Source organism: Mytilus trossulus, chromosome 13, assembly GCF_036588685.1.
Source record: "Mytilus trossulus isolate FHL-02 chromosome 13, PNRI_Mtr1.1.1.hap1, whole genome shotgun sequence".
In the NCBI taxonomy this organism is placed as follows: domain Eukaryota; kingdom Metazoa; phylum Mollusca; class Bivalvia; order Mytilida; family Mytilidae; genus Mytilus; species Mytilus trossulus.
In genome coordinates, this window is record NC_086385.1 from 39408465 (window position 1) to 39429185 (window position 20721).

Below are 20721 nucleotides of genomic sequence, written 5' to 3' on the forward strand. Positions count from 1 at the left end.
ATGTTTATAAAGAACTTCAGTTTTGTTATCAGTTAAATCCGTAAAAAAGAGTTTCATGATACTATTTACCAGAAGAGATATTTAAATATTATCACTATTACTTAGGGAGATATTGACACATTAGGGTATATGACTTTTGAACAGTGCGATTATTTCCTATTTTATTTCCCATTAACTCGTAAACATCGACCGCATATTTTAATTAATAATAGTTTGATATTCTCCGAATCCAAACAAAAACAAATGGATTTTTGAGTGCCTCTAAATACATACAGAAGTATTATTCATTTTTTTGTTTCAGAATCGAAAACAGTATTTTTCGAAAGCATATACCAAAACGTTCTGATTGACTGATAATATCACAAACAAAGGGAAGGTCAACTAATAGTGTGAATTTGTGTTCATTTCGGGTTTACTAACATTGCATAACTCACAGTCATTTAATTCTAAAACGGCAAAAGGACAAATTGTTTCGTATATTTTCTTTCCTGACCATGGCTAGTTGCTATGTGATTTACAAATCTGTAACACGACCTATATTGTGTTCAGAATCTAAAAAGGAGTAGGCCCAGTTAGACCCATCTTTTAAGTTCTTAAATTTTTAACTTTTACTTAAATAATGGACATTAGAATGCCTTGTTACATAAATATGGGCTGTTTTTGATAATAAAATGGAGATGCATCAGGTACTAGCATAAGTATTTCATGCAGAAATACTGATATCTTCACAATTTAAACATAAGTGCTAATTTTAGGACGGTTTTTGTCTAAAATGGACGTGTCTGCACTTGTGTTCATTCTATTCTTAATATTTAATCCATATGCTGTATCTAATGATATAACGTACATACAATATAATTATAAATGTTGATGGTGATTAGGAATACAGCCACTTTCATTTTAGACAAAAGCATCAGATATACAGAATGTTTGGCCGTTAACAACTATTTCATTACCTGTTTATTTTAATCCACCACGACAAACACAGCTGCTTCTTAAATATGATTTTATCATTTAATAATGATTTCAATCTAAAATCAACAAATGTCCAAAATTTATTTAAACTAAAAATTTTGCATTTCTGTAAATATATATAATGCAATAAATCCGTAAGAACTTCTTTAACGGCTTACACGGTGCCACTTAAACAATGAATCTTTTGTGGAACATGTGGAAAGTTGTATGTCTCATTTGCAATCATACCTCATTTTCTTATTTTTCTTTCATTTATACAACAAAAATTAACCAGAATTATAAACAATATTAATTATTATAAGTGTTGTCAAATCGTACACTTTTGCCTAATTAACCGGTTAATAGGATAATCGTCTACCGATTAACCGGTTAACCGGTAGTTTGAGTTGGTGCTTGCAAGCCTTATCAATCGTGCCCTACACATATATATATAAGACGTTGTTTGAGTGTCAATATGACAAACTTTCATCAAAGTCATAAATTTACGCTTTTAGAATTGAAGTTTGTCCTCTGGCATTATCAGGCTTGTCTGTGAGGATTCCTAGCGAAGTTTGACTTTTAATAATCAACTACACCGTATCAACTATAGCGTTTGTACCAACTTCAGATTGAAAAATAAAATAAAAAACTTCTTGATCTCGTAGAATTGAACAAGTCTGTTTCCTTTTCACTTGTTGTCTCCGAAAATGATGTAGAGTGTTTCATTTAGAGCGATTAATTATAAAAAAAGAAGATAAGGTATGATTACCAATGAGACAATTCTCCCCAAGAGATCAAAATGACACAGAAATTAACAACTATAGGTCATCGTACGACCTGTTTCTTTACTTCGTTTGCATGTTACTCGTACTATCACGTATACATTGAGCACATTCACATTGGTTTGCATTTCACAATTTTTTAGTAAGCATTTCGTTTAAAGTAAGACTAAGCCTTGCACGATGGAGGTTGCACATTTAGATGTAGGTTTACACAATATTAGATCAGAAACGAAATAATGAAGTAAATCGTAAAATGTAATCCCATGACTGATTTAGAGTTACTGTTAAAAGAACATGTATAAATATTATGTTTCTTTAAGATCCTGCCCCGAGCTGAGAGACAAGTTCTAATTAATTTTTATGTTTATAGGATTAACTATAGCAATCAATTCACTGGACAACTGATCTGTCAAATTAATAACCACGACGATATTTTTAAAATAAAACCTATTTTTTTAATGATTTCAATACAAATTTATATAAAATCTATCAAAATTGAAAAAAGTCCGGTTAATCGCTTAGCGTTTTGGGTATTCGGTATTTGGTCGTTCAATCGGTTTACCGTTGACAACACTAATTATTATTCAACTTTTCAGTCAATTTTGACATGATAAACAAAGTTGCAGGTGTAATATTAATCTTGATTGACATGAGCCGTGTATTGATGTATTAATAATAAAAACATCACCTATTACAACATTGAATGGAATATTACGTTCCGTGGACATTATAATTAAAACCATATCTTATGTCAACCAAATTTTTGGTGCATATTAACAGAATCTGTGCAAATCAGTCTGCTTATTTGTACGTAATACAAAATTGAATGGCATGTTACGTCCTGTTGACATTAGACAGTAACTATTACATCTTGTGTCAACCAAATTTTTGGTACATATAAACAGTATCCGTGCAAATCAATCGGATTATTTTTACGTAATACAAAATTGAATGGCATGTAACGTCCCGTGGACAAAAATCATTAAAAATCATATCTTGTGTCCACCAATTTCTGGTGCATATTAGAAAAATTCGTGCACATCAATTTATATCAATTTGCATGTTAAAGATAAACAACCTACTACAACATTTGCACATTACTTTAAAAATTGTCATTGATCTAATTATATATTCTGTCAATCTTTTTTTTGTCGCATATTAGAAGAATCCGTGCACATCAATTTATATCAATTTGCATGTTAAAAGTAAACAACCTACTACAACATTTGCACGTTATTTTAAAAAATGTCATCGGACTAAATATATATTCTGTCAACCTTTTTTTTTGTTGCATATTAGAAGAATCCGTGTACATCAATTTTTATCAATTTGCATGTTAAAAGTAAACAACCTACTACAACATTTGCACGTTATTTTAAAAAATGTCATCGGACTAAATATATATTCTGTTAACCTTTTTTTTTGTTGCATATTAGAAGAATCCGTGTACATCAATTTATATCAATTTGCATGTTAAAGATAAACAACCTACTACAACATTTGCACATTACTTTAAAAATTGTCATCGGACTAATTATATATTCGGTCAACCTTTTTTTTGGTGTATACTAAAATAATCCGTGCACATCAATATATATCAATTTGCATGTTAAAAGTAAACAACCTACAACAACATTTGCACATTATTTTAAAAAATTTCGTCGGATTAATAATATACATGATATATTCTGTCAACCTTTTTTTAGTGTATATAAACCCATCATAGATACCAGGACTAAATTTATATTAGAATAATCCGTGTACATCAATTTATATCAATTTGCATGTTAAAAGTAAACAACCTACTACAACATTTGCACATTATTTTAAAAATAGTCATCGGATTAATTATATATTCTTTCAACCTATTTTTGTTGCATATTAGAATCCGTGCATATCAATTTATATCAATTTGCATGTTAAAAGTAAACAACCTACTACAACATTTGCACATTATTTTTAAAAATTGTCGTCGGATTAATTATATATTCCGTCAACCTTTTTTAGTGTATATAAACTCATCATAGATACCAGGACTAAATTTATATTAGAAGAATCCGTGTACATCAATTTATATCAATTTGCATGTTAAAAGTAAACAACCTACTACAACATTTGCACATTATTTTAAAGATTGTCATCGGACTAATCATATATTCTGTCAACCTTTTTTTTGTTGCATATTAGAAGAATCCGTGCACATCAATTTGCATGTTAAAAGTAAGCAACCTACTTCAACATTTGCACATTACTTTAAAAATGTCATTGATCTAATTATATAGAATCCGTGCACATCAATTTATATCAATTTGCATGTTAAAGGTAAACAACCTACTACAACATTTGCACATTATTTAAAAAAACTTTCATCGGACTAATTATATATTCTGTCAACCTTTTTTTTTGTTGCATATTAGAAGAATCCGTGCGCATCAATTTAAATCAATTTGCATGTTAAAAGTAAACAACCTACTACAACATTTGCACATTACTTTAAAAATTGTCATCGGACTAATCATATATTCTGTCAACCTTTTTTTGGTGCATATTAGAAAAATTTGTGAACATCAATTGATATCAATTTGCATGTTAAAAGTAAACAACCTACTACAACATTTGCACATTACTTTAAAAATTGTCATCGGACTAATTATATATTCGGACAACATTTTTTTGGTGCATATTAGAAAATTCCGTGCACATCAATTTATATCAATTTGCATGTTAAAAGTAAACAACCTACAATTTAAAAATTGTCATTGATCTAATTATATATTCTGTCAACCTTTTTTTTGGTGTATACTAACAAAATCCGTGCACATCAATATATATCAATTTGCATTTTAAAAATAAACAACCTACTTCAACATTTGCACATTATTTTAAAAATTGTCATTGATCTAATTATATATTCTGTCAACCTTTTTTTTGTGTATACTAAAAGAATCCGTGCACATCAATATATATCAATTTGCATGTTAAAAGTAAACAACCTACAACAACATTTGCACATTATTTTAAAAATTGTCGTCGGATTAATTATATATTCTGTCAACCTTTTTTTAGTGTATATAAACTCATCATAGATACCAGGACTAAATTTATATTAGAAGAATCCGTGTACATCAATTTATATCAATTTGCATGTTAAAAGTAAACAACCTACTACAACATTTGCACGTTATTTAAAGATTGTCATTGGATTAACGCTATGATTGACGTATTTTTCGATATTGATTTTTCATATTGTATCCTAAGCACTACCATCTGTCAAAGTTAAAGACTATTCGAACAGCAGAAGCGGAGAAATAACAAACCAAATAAACTTGCATGGAAATATACCATTAGCCAAAAAATGTCAGAATTTGATGAAGTTCTTAATTTATACAATTTTAGTGAAAACCTTACAAATACGGAATTACAATATTTGGAATCATGGCGTAATTTATCCGGTCAAAAAGGGATATTTCCCGTATCGACAGGCGTACTTACAATTCTCGCTTTACTATATGGTTCTATATCTCTAATTGCTATTGTTGGCAATGGCCTTGTTATATTTGTTGTAGCAAGCAGACGAAAAATGCAAACTGTGACAAATGTTTTTCTTGCGAATTTAGCAGTAGCAGATGTTGTAATTGGTATATTTTCCACCCCTTTTCAGTTTCATTCCGCACTGCTACAAAGATGGGTGGTAGCGAGGTTCATGTGTAAAACAGCTACATTTGTGAAAAATCTATCCGTGATTATTAGCATATTGACGCTGACGCTTATTGCCATTGATCGATATGTTGCTGTGATGTATCCTTTGCGAGCTGGTTTCAGGAAGAAAATTGCTATCATTGTATTATTTATGATCTGGACAATAGGTACCGTGTCGAGTGTGCCTGACTTAGTATTTTACAACGTAGAAACAATATTTGACCTTAAGTATTGGACTAAGAAACCAATTTGTAGAGTAGAATGGCCTTCAAAGGAATTTTCTCGTTTTTACTTCACATATTTACTTTTGTTGCAGTACGTCGTGCCTTTATCTATTATAAGTGTTGTTTACATTCGCGTAGCTCACAGAATATGGGGTAGCAACGTTCCGGGGAATGAAACGGATCAAAACGACATCCGAGCTGTGAACAAGAAAAAGGTAAGTCAAATTATCTTGATATTTATATAATTGTCTTTATCTGAAAACCTATATTGATATTAAGTTAAGTTCTGTATGTTGTTTCGGATTATTTTACAAGCACCATTTGTAATCATTCATAACGTATTATACCTTGTAATATTTTCTGTCAGAATATAGATTTGCATGTTTACATGTTTTTTCCAACGATAAGATAAGTAAGTTTTACATATTCTAAGTATGGTACTTTTGGGATTGTTCGAACTGAAATAAACCGATTGCACTTATAAATCTCCTGGAAACGCTCTTTCTACGATCATACGAGGTCGTGAATTCAAACTCCAGCTGCCTGAAACGCCAAACCTAATTGAGAATTGGTATGTGCTGATTCTACTCTCTGCACGAGACGCTTAACAGCAAGATCCAAGACTGGTTGCTCCGGAATCGGAATGATGTGTACGAATGGGTTAAATATATCCCTGTGGACTGGTACCTTCTCAACTAGGTAGCACGTTAAAATCCAGCTCAGTTGTTTGTCTTAGTTATCATAGTGTTTATATGCATATTAAATAATCATGTTCTCGTCCTGAAAATGCATTTTATTTGCCACTATTACACAATCATGTAATGCAAAACTAAAGACTGTTACCATGTGAACTATCACGTTAATCAACCCAGTAACAGGACGTAAAACAGTAATTAATCATTTAATCATTTTTGTTAGAATTGGGTTAAAAGTAAGCCGGTTCTATCAGAATGTTACATAAATAAATCTTAATTATAATCTAGTCGACAGTAAATAGGCTTAACCACTAATTCTGATAGCAAGAACTCTCAAAACTCCAAACAAATAATGCAAATTAAACTTTTATGGAAATAGCTGAACGATAAAATAAAATCCTTAAACTAAATATGAAAAATCTGCACTAAAACCTCGTTATTCACAGCTATTTTTTGCATCAATTTGGTACTATTTCTTTACTAAAAATATGTGATGCAGGAAATATTCAGTACTATTTTGTTACGTTTAAATTTTTGTAATATTTTGGTGCCTGTATTTTAAAATACTTGATTTGTACTAGAAATTTAAGTACTTCAGATTTTTGGCTACATAATTTAATTTCCAGCGTTTTAAAAGTTTGTCGATTTCAAATCTCTTAGAATTATGATTTTCATAGAAGGATTATTGTGATCACTGTTGGTATTATTTCTGTACCAAAAATGTGCAGTACAAATCAAGCACTATAAAGACAGATACCTAATTATTGCAATAATCTTAAGGTGAAGAAATAGTACTTAATATAAGAAGTAAATTTCCGTACTACAGATTTTTAGTACAGAAATAGTACATATTCAAAACTAACAGTGTATAGATTATGTTTTTGGATGAACACATTACTTTACGTGACTGTCATTCAATTGAGAGGCTTTGCTAGCTGTAACACCAGGTTTAATCAATAATTTTTGACAAAAGGAAATGGCTGTACTAAGTAGATACAGGAAGATGTGGCATGAGTGCCAATGAGACAACTCTCCATTCAAGTAACGATATATAATAGTAAACATTCATATGTCGATGTACGCCCTTTAACACGGATCCGAACAGCAAGCTACAAAGGGCCCCAAAAATTACTAATGTAAAACCATTCAAACGAGAAAACCAACAGTCCAATCTGTAAAAAAACGAGACACGAGAAATACTTATGAACCACATAAACACATTACAACCACTGACCATCAGATTCCTGACATATGCCATGTACAATATGACCTTAGTTGTCGTCATTTCTATTGATGCGTTTTTGCTTTTGATAGTGACGTTTGATAAAGGAATTTCCGTTTTTAATTTTCCTTGGAAGTACAGTTTTTAGTTATTTCACTGTTTACAGCATGTGCAGTGACATCATGCTTATGTAGTTATTTTTAAAACGACCCTTAGCATAGCTTGCAGGTTTTAATCTAGATAAATCGCAAAATCGCTGACCACCAACATGAGCAATGTACAACGACAATGTACACATGCATTAATATGTGAATTATGTAATTTGTTATGAGCTTGTACTGGAGATTAATAGAATTCGATTGTGACTATACTTTATGGACTTCACCTTTCTAAATTTGCATTAGAGTTTGTTATTTTTTGTTTATTGAAAAATTAAAAAAAATTAAAACAATGTGTTATAAATTTCATGCGTCCGAAGTGTTTTACCTTCATCAAATACGCTCACAACTGACTATTTGGGAGCCAAGGGTGTATAACATTCTTTTGGGTTGGTGGTTTAGATAACCAAAAAGGACCAATTAATCCTACTAAGCTTAACTTTTTCTGAGGTAATTAAAACATTAGTTTCTAATAATTTCGAAACTTATTACAATGTATTAAAGGACAATTTAAGTTTTTTTATAAGTCATGCTAGTACCGTAGTACTAGCTTCTGATCTTATCATAACCCTTGGATTAATAGTCCAAAAAGCAGAGATATCGACCCAGTGCTGTAAAATCACATTTTTGAAGTACTGTAGATTTATTGATATTCTTCGGATATCAATGTTCTCGTGGACTCAGAAGAATCTCGAAATTAAATGTTTAACGAATAACAATTATCTAAAGGAAGGTAAGCAGACTTTACCAAAACCACAAAATTTAATTTAAATCCACGAATATGCAAGTTTTCTTCAAACCACGAAAATAGGTACCAACGAAAATAAATGAATCCACAGTATATAAAATATTTTTTGACGAAGGACGTATGATTGGAATGAGTTTAAGTCACAATTAGCTTACTTGAATATTTGAAACGCTATATCACAAAAGGTATGAAGTTAAACAAAAGCAAAAGCCAATAGTGATAGTGATACAACATCGAAACAGAGAACACATTATATTTACTGTGGATTCTTTAGTTTTCGTGGGTTTCAATTTTCGTGGATTCAGTTTTGATTGCATTATCGTGGAAATTTAATTTCGTGGTTTAGCATAAGTTTGCTTCCTATCCTATAGAACGTTTGTATTTCGTAGAACATTTGAATTCGTGGTTCGCCTTTACATACGAAATTCACGAAAATGGATATCCAAGAAATAATACTGAATCCAAAGTATTTATAGTTTATGTTGCAATAAACATAGACAAACTTTGGTACACGAAATTGAGATGGTATTGTTCACGTTCACTTACAGTGTTTTAGAACAAGGACTCTTGATAAAGCGAGATATATATAACATAAAGATACAGAAAAGTGACATATATTGGATTGTTGAAGTATGATTAGACACTAATTGCAAGATAAAAGTTAGATATTGTTCAGAAAACTATGTATTAGTGTCTAGGCATCGGTAAGTTATATCGATATTATGTCAAATAACTTGTGGGAGAACATCTGGTTTATGAATATGAAATTGTGCAACCTTTCGATTAGTGGATTATATTAACCAAAGTTTCTTGCCTTCCTTTTTCCTTATTCTTAATTCGTATGATAACTGTTATCAACGACACTATCGGTTATCTAGTATTTTATTCTTTTTGTGTTAGTAGTCGCTAAGTCTTTTATGGTGTTCAAGAACATTTTATCCGCAAATATTATCACAGGTATCTTAAATCACCTTAGGAAAAAACTTACAAGCGCAACTGAAATGAGATTTTAATGTTATCATTTCATGATAATGTGGAACAGTTTTAATTTATATGATCCATGTAATAAAGGAAGTGAAATACGATTGCACGCAATTTAAAACTCGCATACTACAATGATCACGCTGAATGTCTCTTCTCTTTCAATTTTCCTTTTGATATGTAAAAAAAAATTATCCTTCATTTGCATGATTACATTATTTCTGTCATTCCGATTATCTATCATTACATGATACAATCATATATTTTATTTCTCTAAGTCACTCATGGTGTTCTAAAACAAGTTATAGATCGCTGAATTTTTTGTCTGTATTTAGGATCACGTTAGGAAAGAAATGAGAAGCGCAGCAGAAGTGATTGTTAAATAATAATGATACAGTATTTTAGTGTTAAGATACGTAATCCCCGCAACTCAGAAAGACGTAAACGAATTGATAATATGTTTGGATACGCAATAACACTAACATTTTGAGTGATGTGTATTTGGTATTATTTGTATTTGAATACATGGGTATAACTACGGCCTCACTCTTATGTATCTAAATACGCCATATGGATTTTGATGGGTCAGTTTAAAAACTTTATTACAAATTAATCGTGTAGGGGACTTTCTTGCAAAGTGAAGCAATGAATACAATAACAATAAGAAGACGTGAATCCATGATTCCCCTATATAATCAATTAAATCAATCAGAGGGAGGGTAGTCACATGTCGGTGTTCAAACATTCACATAGTCATTTATTTACCATAAGTTAAACAAAGGGGGCTGTTTAAAGCAAAATGTCTTAAGAAAAATAACAATGGTTCAGTATTTCTTTAACGGTACAAGATGGTGAGTTTGTGAACAAAATCAGATTTTAAAATTATTCTCTAGTGACGGTTTATAAATGGTTATAGAAGTCTGTTCAGCCTTAACAAAACATTTCTGATCGCACATAAAGTTGTCGATGTCAAATTAAGGAAGTACACACTAATTGCAGTATTTTTCATGTGACATTTAGGCAAACTCTATCTGCTAAAATGTATACCTTACATATTACATTGACTGCCCTCTTTGAAGAATAAAATAAATCAAAACGTCTGTATCTCTAACCAAATTAAACTAATTAAATTTTAACTTCAAAGTGATTTCAAACGAATCATTTCAAAAAGCAATTACATTTCTGTAACTTCTTAATCAACTTCTTCCATTTTTGCTATCATCTTTCTGTATCAGATTTTTTAAAACTGCAATTCCTTGTTAGCTCTGTTTTTGTTTTGTTTTTCCTTATAATCCCCTGAATTGTCAATCTGTTTTTGTGAAACCTCAAAACGTAAGAACTAAAACGAACAGTCGAGAAAGTCAAACCACTGCCTGTTGATATCAGTAGTGCATGTACAATTCCATTAATGTCTTTTTCAATTTTGTAGATGTGTGGACATTAAGGCTCAGTTTTGGCCAAATACAATTATGTATTTGAGAAGTATTTGGAAATGTGTGAAATCAGGATTGGATCATAAGATGTGTTTTTTTTTAATGAAAATAGAAAAAACTGATAAGTTAATGCAGTTTTTCATCATCATTTCCTTATAAGAAACATAACTCGGTAGGAAGAAAGAACAATATAATTTAGAAAAGTTAATCATAAATATTGCCATATTCTTATCAAATATAAACTTGTATCTTGTTTACCGGTATACTTTTCCACTCTGATTTTACTTTGAAATTGATGTAGAAAATGATTAAAACTTTTAAGTTACTAGCCACACAACTCACTTGTATGACAGTCGCATCAAGTTCCATTATATGGACAATGATGTGTGAACAGAAGAATCAGACATAATAGGTTAAAATGTCAGAAAACGTGGGATCGCTGTCAACATTGAGTTATTATCTTAATCTTTGAACAACAAACAAATATCTCAACAAAGAAACACAACAAAGCAAAAAACCCCAAAAATTACCATAGTAGAACAACTCAATGACGGGATGTACATGGCCACCTGCAACCCAGGTATACGGTTTATAAACTCAACATTGCGTCACTAAACAATTCGAAAAGAGGGGCAAAAGGTACAACACAAACCCCACCAAAAACTGGGGGTGATCTCAGGTGTAACGGAAGGGTAAGCATATCCTGCGCCACATATGGCACCCGTCGTGTTGCTCATGTAATTACAAATCCGATTAACAGTCTAATTGTCGTGAAAAGGGAAGGGGATCGTTGTTGTTACATAATGAAGATATTCGAGATGATCTGTGAAACTGTTATTCCATTACGGTCAACCAACTCTTGATGGCGTCTGTAAAATTTACCACGGGACGATTTTCGAACTCTTGGTTTAGTAGCTTTCTTGTGAGCAGCATCCCTCGATTAAGGGAATAATCATAGGAAAAACAAGCCCGGGAATATCAATCAATTATAAGATATGTAATCCGTATGAAGGCGCTACTAACATTACCAACAACCACAGTATTCTAAGAGTATTTACAACAGTAATTCAATTTCCTTAAGTGATGACATAACATTCAAAGCACATCAAAGAATCCGAACTCATGATCAGTTGAAAGTACTTAGACTAACAAAGAAAAGAAAGTTACGTAAAATCATTTCACTCATGTTTAGAACATTGTTTTTATGTATTATAGACGTTAAATGTTACACATTTGTATTGGAAATAGAGCATCACAGTGACTGTGGCATTTGCCTTAATGTCAATGACACCATATTGTTTTACGACTTCGTCCTTTTTTTCTTCGATTTGTAGCATTATACTAGAGATTTTTGGAATGTATGGAAATGTTATATCAGCACCTAAAGGAATTGAACTACTGTGGTTAATGCTTCTTAGTTTCTTATGTCGACGAAACGCGCGTCTGTGGTATTAAATCATAAGCCTGGTACCTTTGATAACTAATTATATTACGTAACACGTGTTTTTAATCGTGCAAATATCGTTTTCCATAGCTCAACTACGAGTGGCTTTGTAAACTTCATTTTTAACAGTTTCAACTAATTTGTATGTAGTTCAAGCTTAATGCATTGCATTATCTGCAAGATAAAACAGCTCTATCAACACTTATTTATATTTTTATGTCAATGAGTACACTATTTTGTATGCCTTTGAATTCAAGTTTTTGTAAACTTTCAAAACTTTATAACATGTATTGAGTATACTATTCTTTATATCTTTGAATTTCAGTCTTTGTTAGGTTTCGAAACCTTATCATGCTTAATACATCTTTCATGTGCACGTCAATACTGTTTTACTAATTAGGAAATATCAATGTTACTAATTTAAAATAAACGCAACTTCATTGATGTTTGTTTTATAAAATGACAAGGAATTATCTAAAGACTTTAGGAATTGAAACAGAGCATTGACTTCATTTACAAACTAATATATCTGATCACGTTGAAGGAATTGTTTGTGATATAAGTGATTTAGTTAAAATCTTATGAAAACGAAACGCGCGTCTCATGCACGTATTTAATTATTATCAGCTCGGTACCTTTGATATTATTATGCGTCATTTTTGCATATTATTCCATTCAATTTAAAAAAAAAGACACTGTTGAATGGTGATTTGTTATTAAAGTTGCTCGAAATATACAAAGGAGGTCAGATGAATTCACTTTATATTATGATTTTCAATGGGTTCACATTTTTTTTTAAATCGAATATTACTAAATGACAAATCTTATTTGTTGCAACTCCGTTTTAATTGTGTATGACGATGGCACCGATAAAACTTTTAATACACTTGACAATTTCCATACATAAAACGAAGATATGGTATGATTGTAAATGAGAACTCTGGATTATTTAACAAAAACATGTCTTCCACATAACGAAAGGTATTGGTGTTATGTATGATAAGACACTAAATTGCAGGATAAAAGTTAGTTATTGGTCATAAAACTTTGTGTTAGCGTCTTGGAATCTTATATGTCAAAAACCTTGTGGGAGTAATTACGCAACCTTTCTATTAGTGTTGTATAATAACCAATGTCTCTTCTTTTCCAATTTTCATTTCGAAATGTCAGCACGGATTAATCTAAATTCGTATGAAAACTGTTATCAACGGTACTCTGATTTATTCATTTTGTTTTAGTTGTAGCTAAGTCACTTATGTTGTTCTAAACATTTTATCTGCGAATATTCCATTCTAGTATGTTAAATCCACTTAGAACTATAAACGCACCAGACATATCATTTTAATATAGTACAGTTTATATGATCCTTCCAATTCAGGAGAAAAAACACAGATGTTTGATACGATTGCACACGCAATGACACTCACATATTAAAATGATAACGCCTCAACGTCTCTTTTCTGCTATTTTTTCCTTGTGATATGTTAAAAAGGATTAATCTGAATTTGTATGATTATATAATTAATGTCTTTTTGATTATCTAGCATTACATAATACAGTCATATAGTTTATTTCTTTAAGTCAATTATGCTGTTCTGGAAACGTTTTCTGCGAATATTTAGAATCACCTTAGAAAAGAAACAAGAAGCAAGAACATACGTGACAGTTAAATAATGACGATACAATATTTCAGTGTTAAGATACATAATCCAAGTTATTCAGAAAGACGTAATCGAATTATGAATATGATTGCTTACGCAATAACATTCATATTTTGAATTATGTGATACAGAACTCAGTCCGCCTGATATATATCTAGTGTTGTCGTTATTATGATAATTCGACACGGCGAGAGTGAGAAAAGCAATCGAGTTAAGATGACCAATGGTATCTGTTTATTGGAATTCTACGTATGACGACGAAAAGCATGTGAGCCCATAGATCACAAGCCCAGTAGTCAGCACTTTTTGTCCTGATATGAATTGTCATTGATATGGTTATATTTATAAATTTACTGTTTACAAATTTGGATTTTTTTTAAATACTAAGGCTTTTCTACATCAGGCATAGATTACCGTAGCTGTATTTGGGAAAACATTTAGGAATTTTGGTCCTCAATGCTTTTTAACTTCGTACTTTATTTGGCATTTTCAACTTTTTTGGATGTGAGCGTCACTGATGAGTCTTTTGAAGACTTAACGCGAGTCTGGCGTAAATACTAAATTTAGTCGTTGTATCTATGATGAGTTTATTTATAACGATAATTTTTCTATCACTTTATTCTGCTGAGAAAGGAATATATCAGTCAGTAAGATCAAAGGAACACTTAATAAAATAGAGATAAGTGTATAACTACGGCCTCATCCCTATGTATCTTACTGACGCTCTATGGATTTGAAAGGGTCAGTAGGAAATCGTATTACAAATTAATCGCAATGGGGGACTTTCTACAAAGCGAAGCAACAAATACAATAACAATAACAGAAGACGTGAATCCATAATTCCCCTAGGCAATCATTTGAAAAAATCGGGGAAGGAATCACCATGTGTCGGCGTTCAACTAGTCACATCGTCATTGATTTTACCCTTAGTAAGATAAAAATGTATTTTATAAAAAAATTGTGTCACTATTTTAAGTATAATGTAACCGAATCAGTCTTTCGTCAACGGAACAAGATGGCGGAATTTATCCTATAGTGACGGTTTAAAAAGTCTTTTCGGCCTTAACCGTTGATAACAACTTAATATTTTAGCGCACATAAAATTTTCAATGTCAAATTTGGAAAGTACACGCTAATGGTCGTATTTTTTTATGTGAGACATTGGAAAATTGTATCTGCTAAAACGAATACTTCAAATATAATTTTCACAGCCTATTTTGAAAAATTAAATAACTCAAAATGTCTCTTTCTGTAACGAAATTCAACTAATCTAATTTTGACTCAACAAGTGATTTCAAACCAACCATTAGTGTTTTGTTTTTCTTCATTTTTTAAAAGTGGGAGCATTAAGACTCACTTTTGGCCAAATATAACTATGTATTTAATAAGTATTTAAAATTTGCAAATATTATTTGTAAATGTGTGAAATAAAGGTTTCTATATATAGCAATGACTTTCTTAGGTTTTTTTTTATGCTAAGAGTGACATAGTTGTTAAACAAATTATTTTACAAATATACAGAGGTTGTCATAATTTTTGGTTGATCCATACGATGTATCTTTGTCCAAACTAACTATTGACATTTTTACCATGTGTTAGATTGTGTTTTGTCATCACGTCGTATTTTCGTATTGCTTTAAGACGTGGCACGATACTTATCCATCCCAAACTAATTTGTTGGGTTATGATGTTGGGTTTGTTGTTGTCATCGGGTTTTTTTTCCAAATGTTTTAACGTTTGTAGTTGTACATCGTATTTTTTTCTTTTGTATTATTGTGATGTATTGGGGGATAACTACTCATCCAGTTCATTTGGTAGATTTAATTTTTGATCAACGAAATTTAAACTATATATTTGGTTTGCAGTTTGATCAGAAGAAACAACCACAGAGCTTGATAATACAATTAATTATCTAATTAATACTTCAACTAAATATTAATTAGTATAATAATTTTCACGGTTAATATAAGTTAGATGAGTCATACAAATCTAATCTTTAATTTCATCCAAATTCTCGGAACACGTTTTAGAAATTTATATGTGACGTCACTTTGGGCGTTGCATTGAATATGGCTAACAGGGCTGTGATTTTGTAATTTATTCGTTTTGTATTCTATAGCTAGTCACCACTTCAGTTTAATCATGTTTAATTTCAGTTTATCTGGTGTATATGAATATTGTTTAACCTGTTACCTTTGTATGTCTATATTTCATTTGTTTCTCTGTCCTATATTATCTCCCATTTATCTATTTATTTATTGCTACAAAAAAGAGAGGTTTGGCATGCCACAAACCCAGGTTCAACCTTCCTTTTTTTCTTAAAATGCCCTGTTCCAAGTCAGGAAAATGGTCATTGTTACAGTATAGTTCGTTTCTCTGTGTGTTACGTTTCGTTGTTGTGTCTCTGTTGTGTCGTAATTCTCTTATATTTGATACGTTTCCCTCAGATTTAGTTTGTAACCCGGATTTGTTTTTTTTTCTCTATCGATTATGAATTTTAAAAAGCGGTATACTGCTGTTGCCTTTATTTGTCATGGTAAATTGTTCAATTTGAAATTGTATTTCCTTTTCTGAATATCTTGTTCCATTGTAAGAACAAATTTGAGAATATGTATGACAGTGTATATCAATTTCTGTCTGACCAACAAACTGTGCGACAAAAATTATTCAGTCAATTAGAAATCTTTAGATTTATAGTTGAAAATATAGTAGAAGTCATCCAATTTCGGTTTCAGTCAGACAAAAACCTTAAACAGTTTGACACTACTTTGTATTGAATCTTTTTAATTTGCACTAACATGTGGGTCAAATAAGAAACTTATTACTTCTTCCCCTTTTTCCAATCATTCATCGTGTATTTGAACAGTGTTTTAATGGCATTTTTTTTCCTATTAAAAAACTAAAAGTTTATCAACCAGAACCCTTAAAATTAACTGAATGTGATATTAATTGCTCTAGAAACATTATCAGCCCCTTCTCAAACGACATCAGTCATGTGTGTGAATGATTAAAACAATTTCTGAAAATAAGTGTTACAATAGAAGTCACAAGGACATGCACAAGTAAAACTAGATGTATATTTCAGCAATAACGGATGGGACCCTTCCCATATTGCCGAGGTAACGGCAGCCATGTTGAAAATTCCAAAGTGAAAGAGCGCATCTTCACATGTAAGCTATCATTTTTAGAAAGTTTCATGAAGTTTGGAGCATTTTTGTTGTTTCCATGGTAAACAAATCAAGCGAATTGCTTATTACTGTCATATTGCTGACTTGGTTTGAATACTTTCTTAAATATGTTGGAATACAGCCCGGTTTTATAGCTAGCTACACTCTTCACTTCTATGACATTTGAATACATATCCAGTATATGATCAATGATGTGTGAAGAAAAACAATCAGACATGATAGGTAAAAATGTCAAATATATGGGTAGATTGTGTTTGAATCTTAATCAATAAAACACAAAAAAAATATCTAAAAAAAAAAAGAAACACAAAAAGGCATATTTAAAAGTACATAAGCAAAAATGGAAGACAAGAATAGAAAACGTTACCACAGCACAACAATGATGGAATCAAAATGCGTCCATAAAACTTTCAAATGATTAAGTACAAAAGTTATCAAAGGTATCAGGCTTATGATTTTAAGCATAAGAAATGTGTTTTAGAATCGTCAGTGACGATCAAATAGTAAGAAAGCAAAGCTATTATAAAGTTGGAGAGCATTGTGAACACAAAATATAAATAATGATTTTATTTGGAACACTTGGTTAAAAGCGTCCCTACAAAGACTGTACAATAGTTTTACAAGGGAAGATTCTCAATATGTTCTTTAGTAAAAGCAGATAGTAGTTATGTGGCTATATCGTCATACAAGACGAATGTTCATTTGACTACATGACCTTTGAATGTCCGTTGTAGGTCCAGTCACCTTTTAAGCTACTTACTATTTTGCGTCTGTCTTCTTCTTTTTCAGCCATGGCGTTATCAGTTTTTTTTTAATCTATGAGTTTAACAGTCTTTTATTACATGTAGTCACGTCAATCTAGCATACATTTTACCCTTACCCGGAAGTTATTGCAACAGAAGATTTTTTTAACTTTTCATTTTTAGCATTATATCCAAAATATACTCAGAAAAAAGTCCCATAAAATCTAACTTAAGGTACACTAAAAAAATCCCCATTTAACTTTACTATTGAGATTTGCATTTAAAAGGGAGATAACTCTTTCAAAAAAGGCAAAAATATCAATAAAAATTGATACAAAACTATAACTTCGCCGCTTCTATTCATCAGAATGAATTGATTCTGATTTTCGAGCGGTCTTTAAAGTATAAAAAACAACTCTAAAGGTATTTTCATATCTTTTAACAAGCTATATTTAGTCAAATACAAACTTATAAACTTATCAAAGTATCATTCTTTACATAAATTTCAGGAAAAACAACCAAAAACTATCCAAGAAAGACTCATTTTTGCAAGAGTTATCTCCCCTTCCAATGTTAATTTCAATAGGAAATTAAAAATGCTTATTTTGAGTTTTCCTCAAGTTAGATTTTATGGGACTTTTTGTTTGTGTATATAAGGACATACTGCTATAGATTAGTACTAAAACATTTTCTGTTGCAATTAGTTTGAGAGTAAATCTTAGTTTGACTGGATTAATGTAACATGTGTTAGGAGACAATTCTAATAATGTGGTTCACAAACAACTTTAAAAGTCACGGCTTAAATGTCAATCATAGCGCAACATAAAATAGAATGTATGCAATACTAAACTAGGTTTATTTGAATATCTTTTCATTAAAACCAAGATTGGTCTTTCAATAAGATCTTTGATAAAATATTTAAATGGTGTGGTATACCAATCGGATAAATGTTAATTGAATGGAATAAACAACTGTATTTTGGAGAAAAGATATGCATCCATAAAGGTAATACAATAGCATTACCCCAAAACACAGCATTCAAAAAGTATTAACAACAGTAATCCAATTTATTTTAATGATGACATAACATTCAAAACACGTCAAGGACAGTTAACTCATGATCAGTTGAACATGTTTAGATTTATAAAGAGAAGACAATTACGTAAAAGTTAATTCATTGATGTTTAGAGGATCGTTTTTTTGTCTTACAGATGTTAAATATTACATATCTGTTATGTGTTTGGTTTTTGATTTTGACATTTGATAAGGGACTTTCCTCATTGAATTTTCCTCGGAGTTCAGTATTTTTGTGATTCTATTCTTTGTTAGATAATAAAGCATCACGATGACCGTGACTGTCTAATTTGTATTACTGTAAATTACACCTTATTGTGTAGGAAGAATGTCCTTATATTTTTTTAATGTTATTTCACAAGCTTTGGGTAGGAGATTCCCATAATTTATTTGAAGCTAAGCTTACGTAAAAAGTGTTTTAATTGTACAAATAGCTTTTTTTATGTAGATCAGCTACGAGTCGATTGGTAAACAGCATGTTTGACACTTTAATCTACATTGTATGTAATCTCAGCTTAATGCATTATATTCAACATTTTTTTTCTCAGAATTAATTTATATCTGCTCATGTCAGTAAATATACTTTTCTTATGTCTTTGAATTCAAGTTTTTGTAAGTTTTAAAATCTTGTAAATATCCATTCATTTGTTCACTTTGTAAACTCCATTTTCGACAGTCAAATAATGTTGTCCGTAGGCTAAAGCTAATGGACTGCATTATCTTCAAGATAAAGCTTTTTTCAACATGTATTTTTTTTTGGAGTTAATGAGTACAATATTCACTTTGAGCCGTTGATTTCAAATGTTTGAAAGGTTTCAAAACCTCATAACATGTACAATGGGTAGTCTAAGCTTAATGTAATGGGCTATCTTCAAAATAAAACTGCTCCTTTTTTCTTTAAAAAAAATGTCATTTAGTTCAATATTCTTTATGTCTTTGATATCAATTACTTATAAGGTTTCAAAAACTTATAACATGTACAATTGGCACTTCAATACTGTTTTACTAATTAGAAATTACTATGATACTTATTTAAGTTAAACACAATTTCCGTTACGTTTAATTTTTATGAAATGACTATGAGTTTTATGAAGCCTTAAGGAATTAAAAGAGAACATTGACTTCCTTGAAAACTTACATTTCTGATTACATTGTTTGTGTTTTGAATGATTGAATTTTTTCCTTTTTTTAGAATTAAACCTGAGAATAGCTTAGAAGCTTATCTAACGTAAAAGTTGTTTTAGTTTTGCAAATATCCTTTTCCTTTTGTCGCTTTGTAAATTCAATTTTCGACAATTTAATCTACGTTTTGAGTAGTCTAAGCCTAATGCAATGCATTATCTTAAAATAAAAAAAAAAATGCTCCTTTTTTCAACATTGATATACAGTTTGTTTATGTCGTTAAGTTCACTATTCGTTATGTCTTTGAATTCAAGTGTTTGTAAGGTTTCAAGTGCAAAGTATTATCTTTAAAATAAAACTGCTCCTTTTTTAACATCTTTTATATACCACTGAGTGCACTATTTCGTTATGTCTTTAAGTTCAAATGCTTGTAAAGTTTCAAACCTTAAAACATGTACAATGGACACTTCTATACTGTTTTACTAATTAGGAATTACCGTGATACTTATTTAAATTAAACGCAACTTCCGTCTGGTAAATTTTATAAACTGACAATGAATTATGTAAAACCTTTATCAATGGAAAATTAGCAT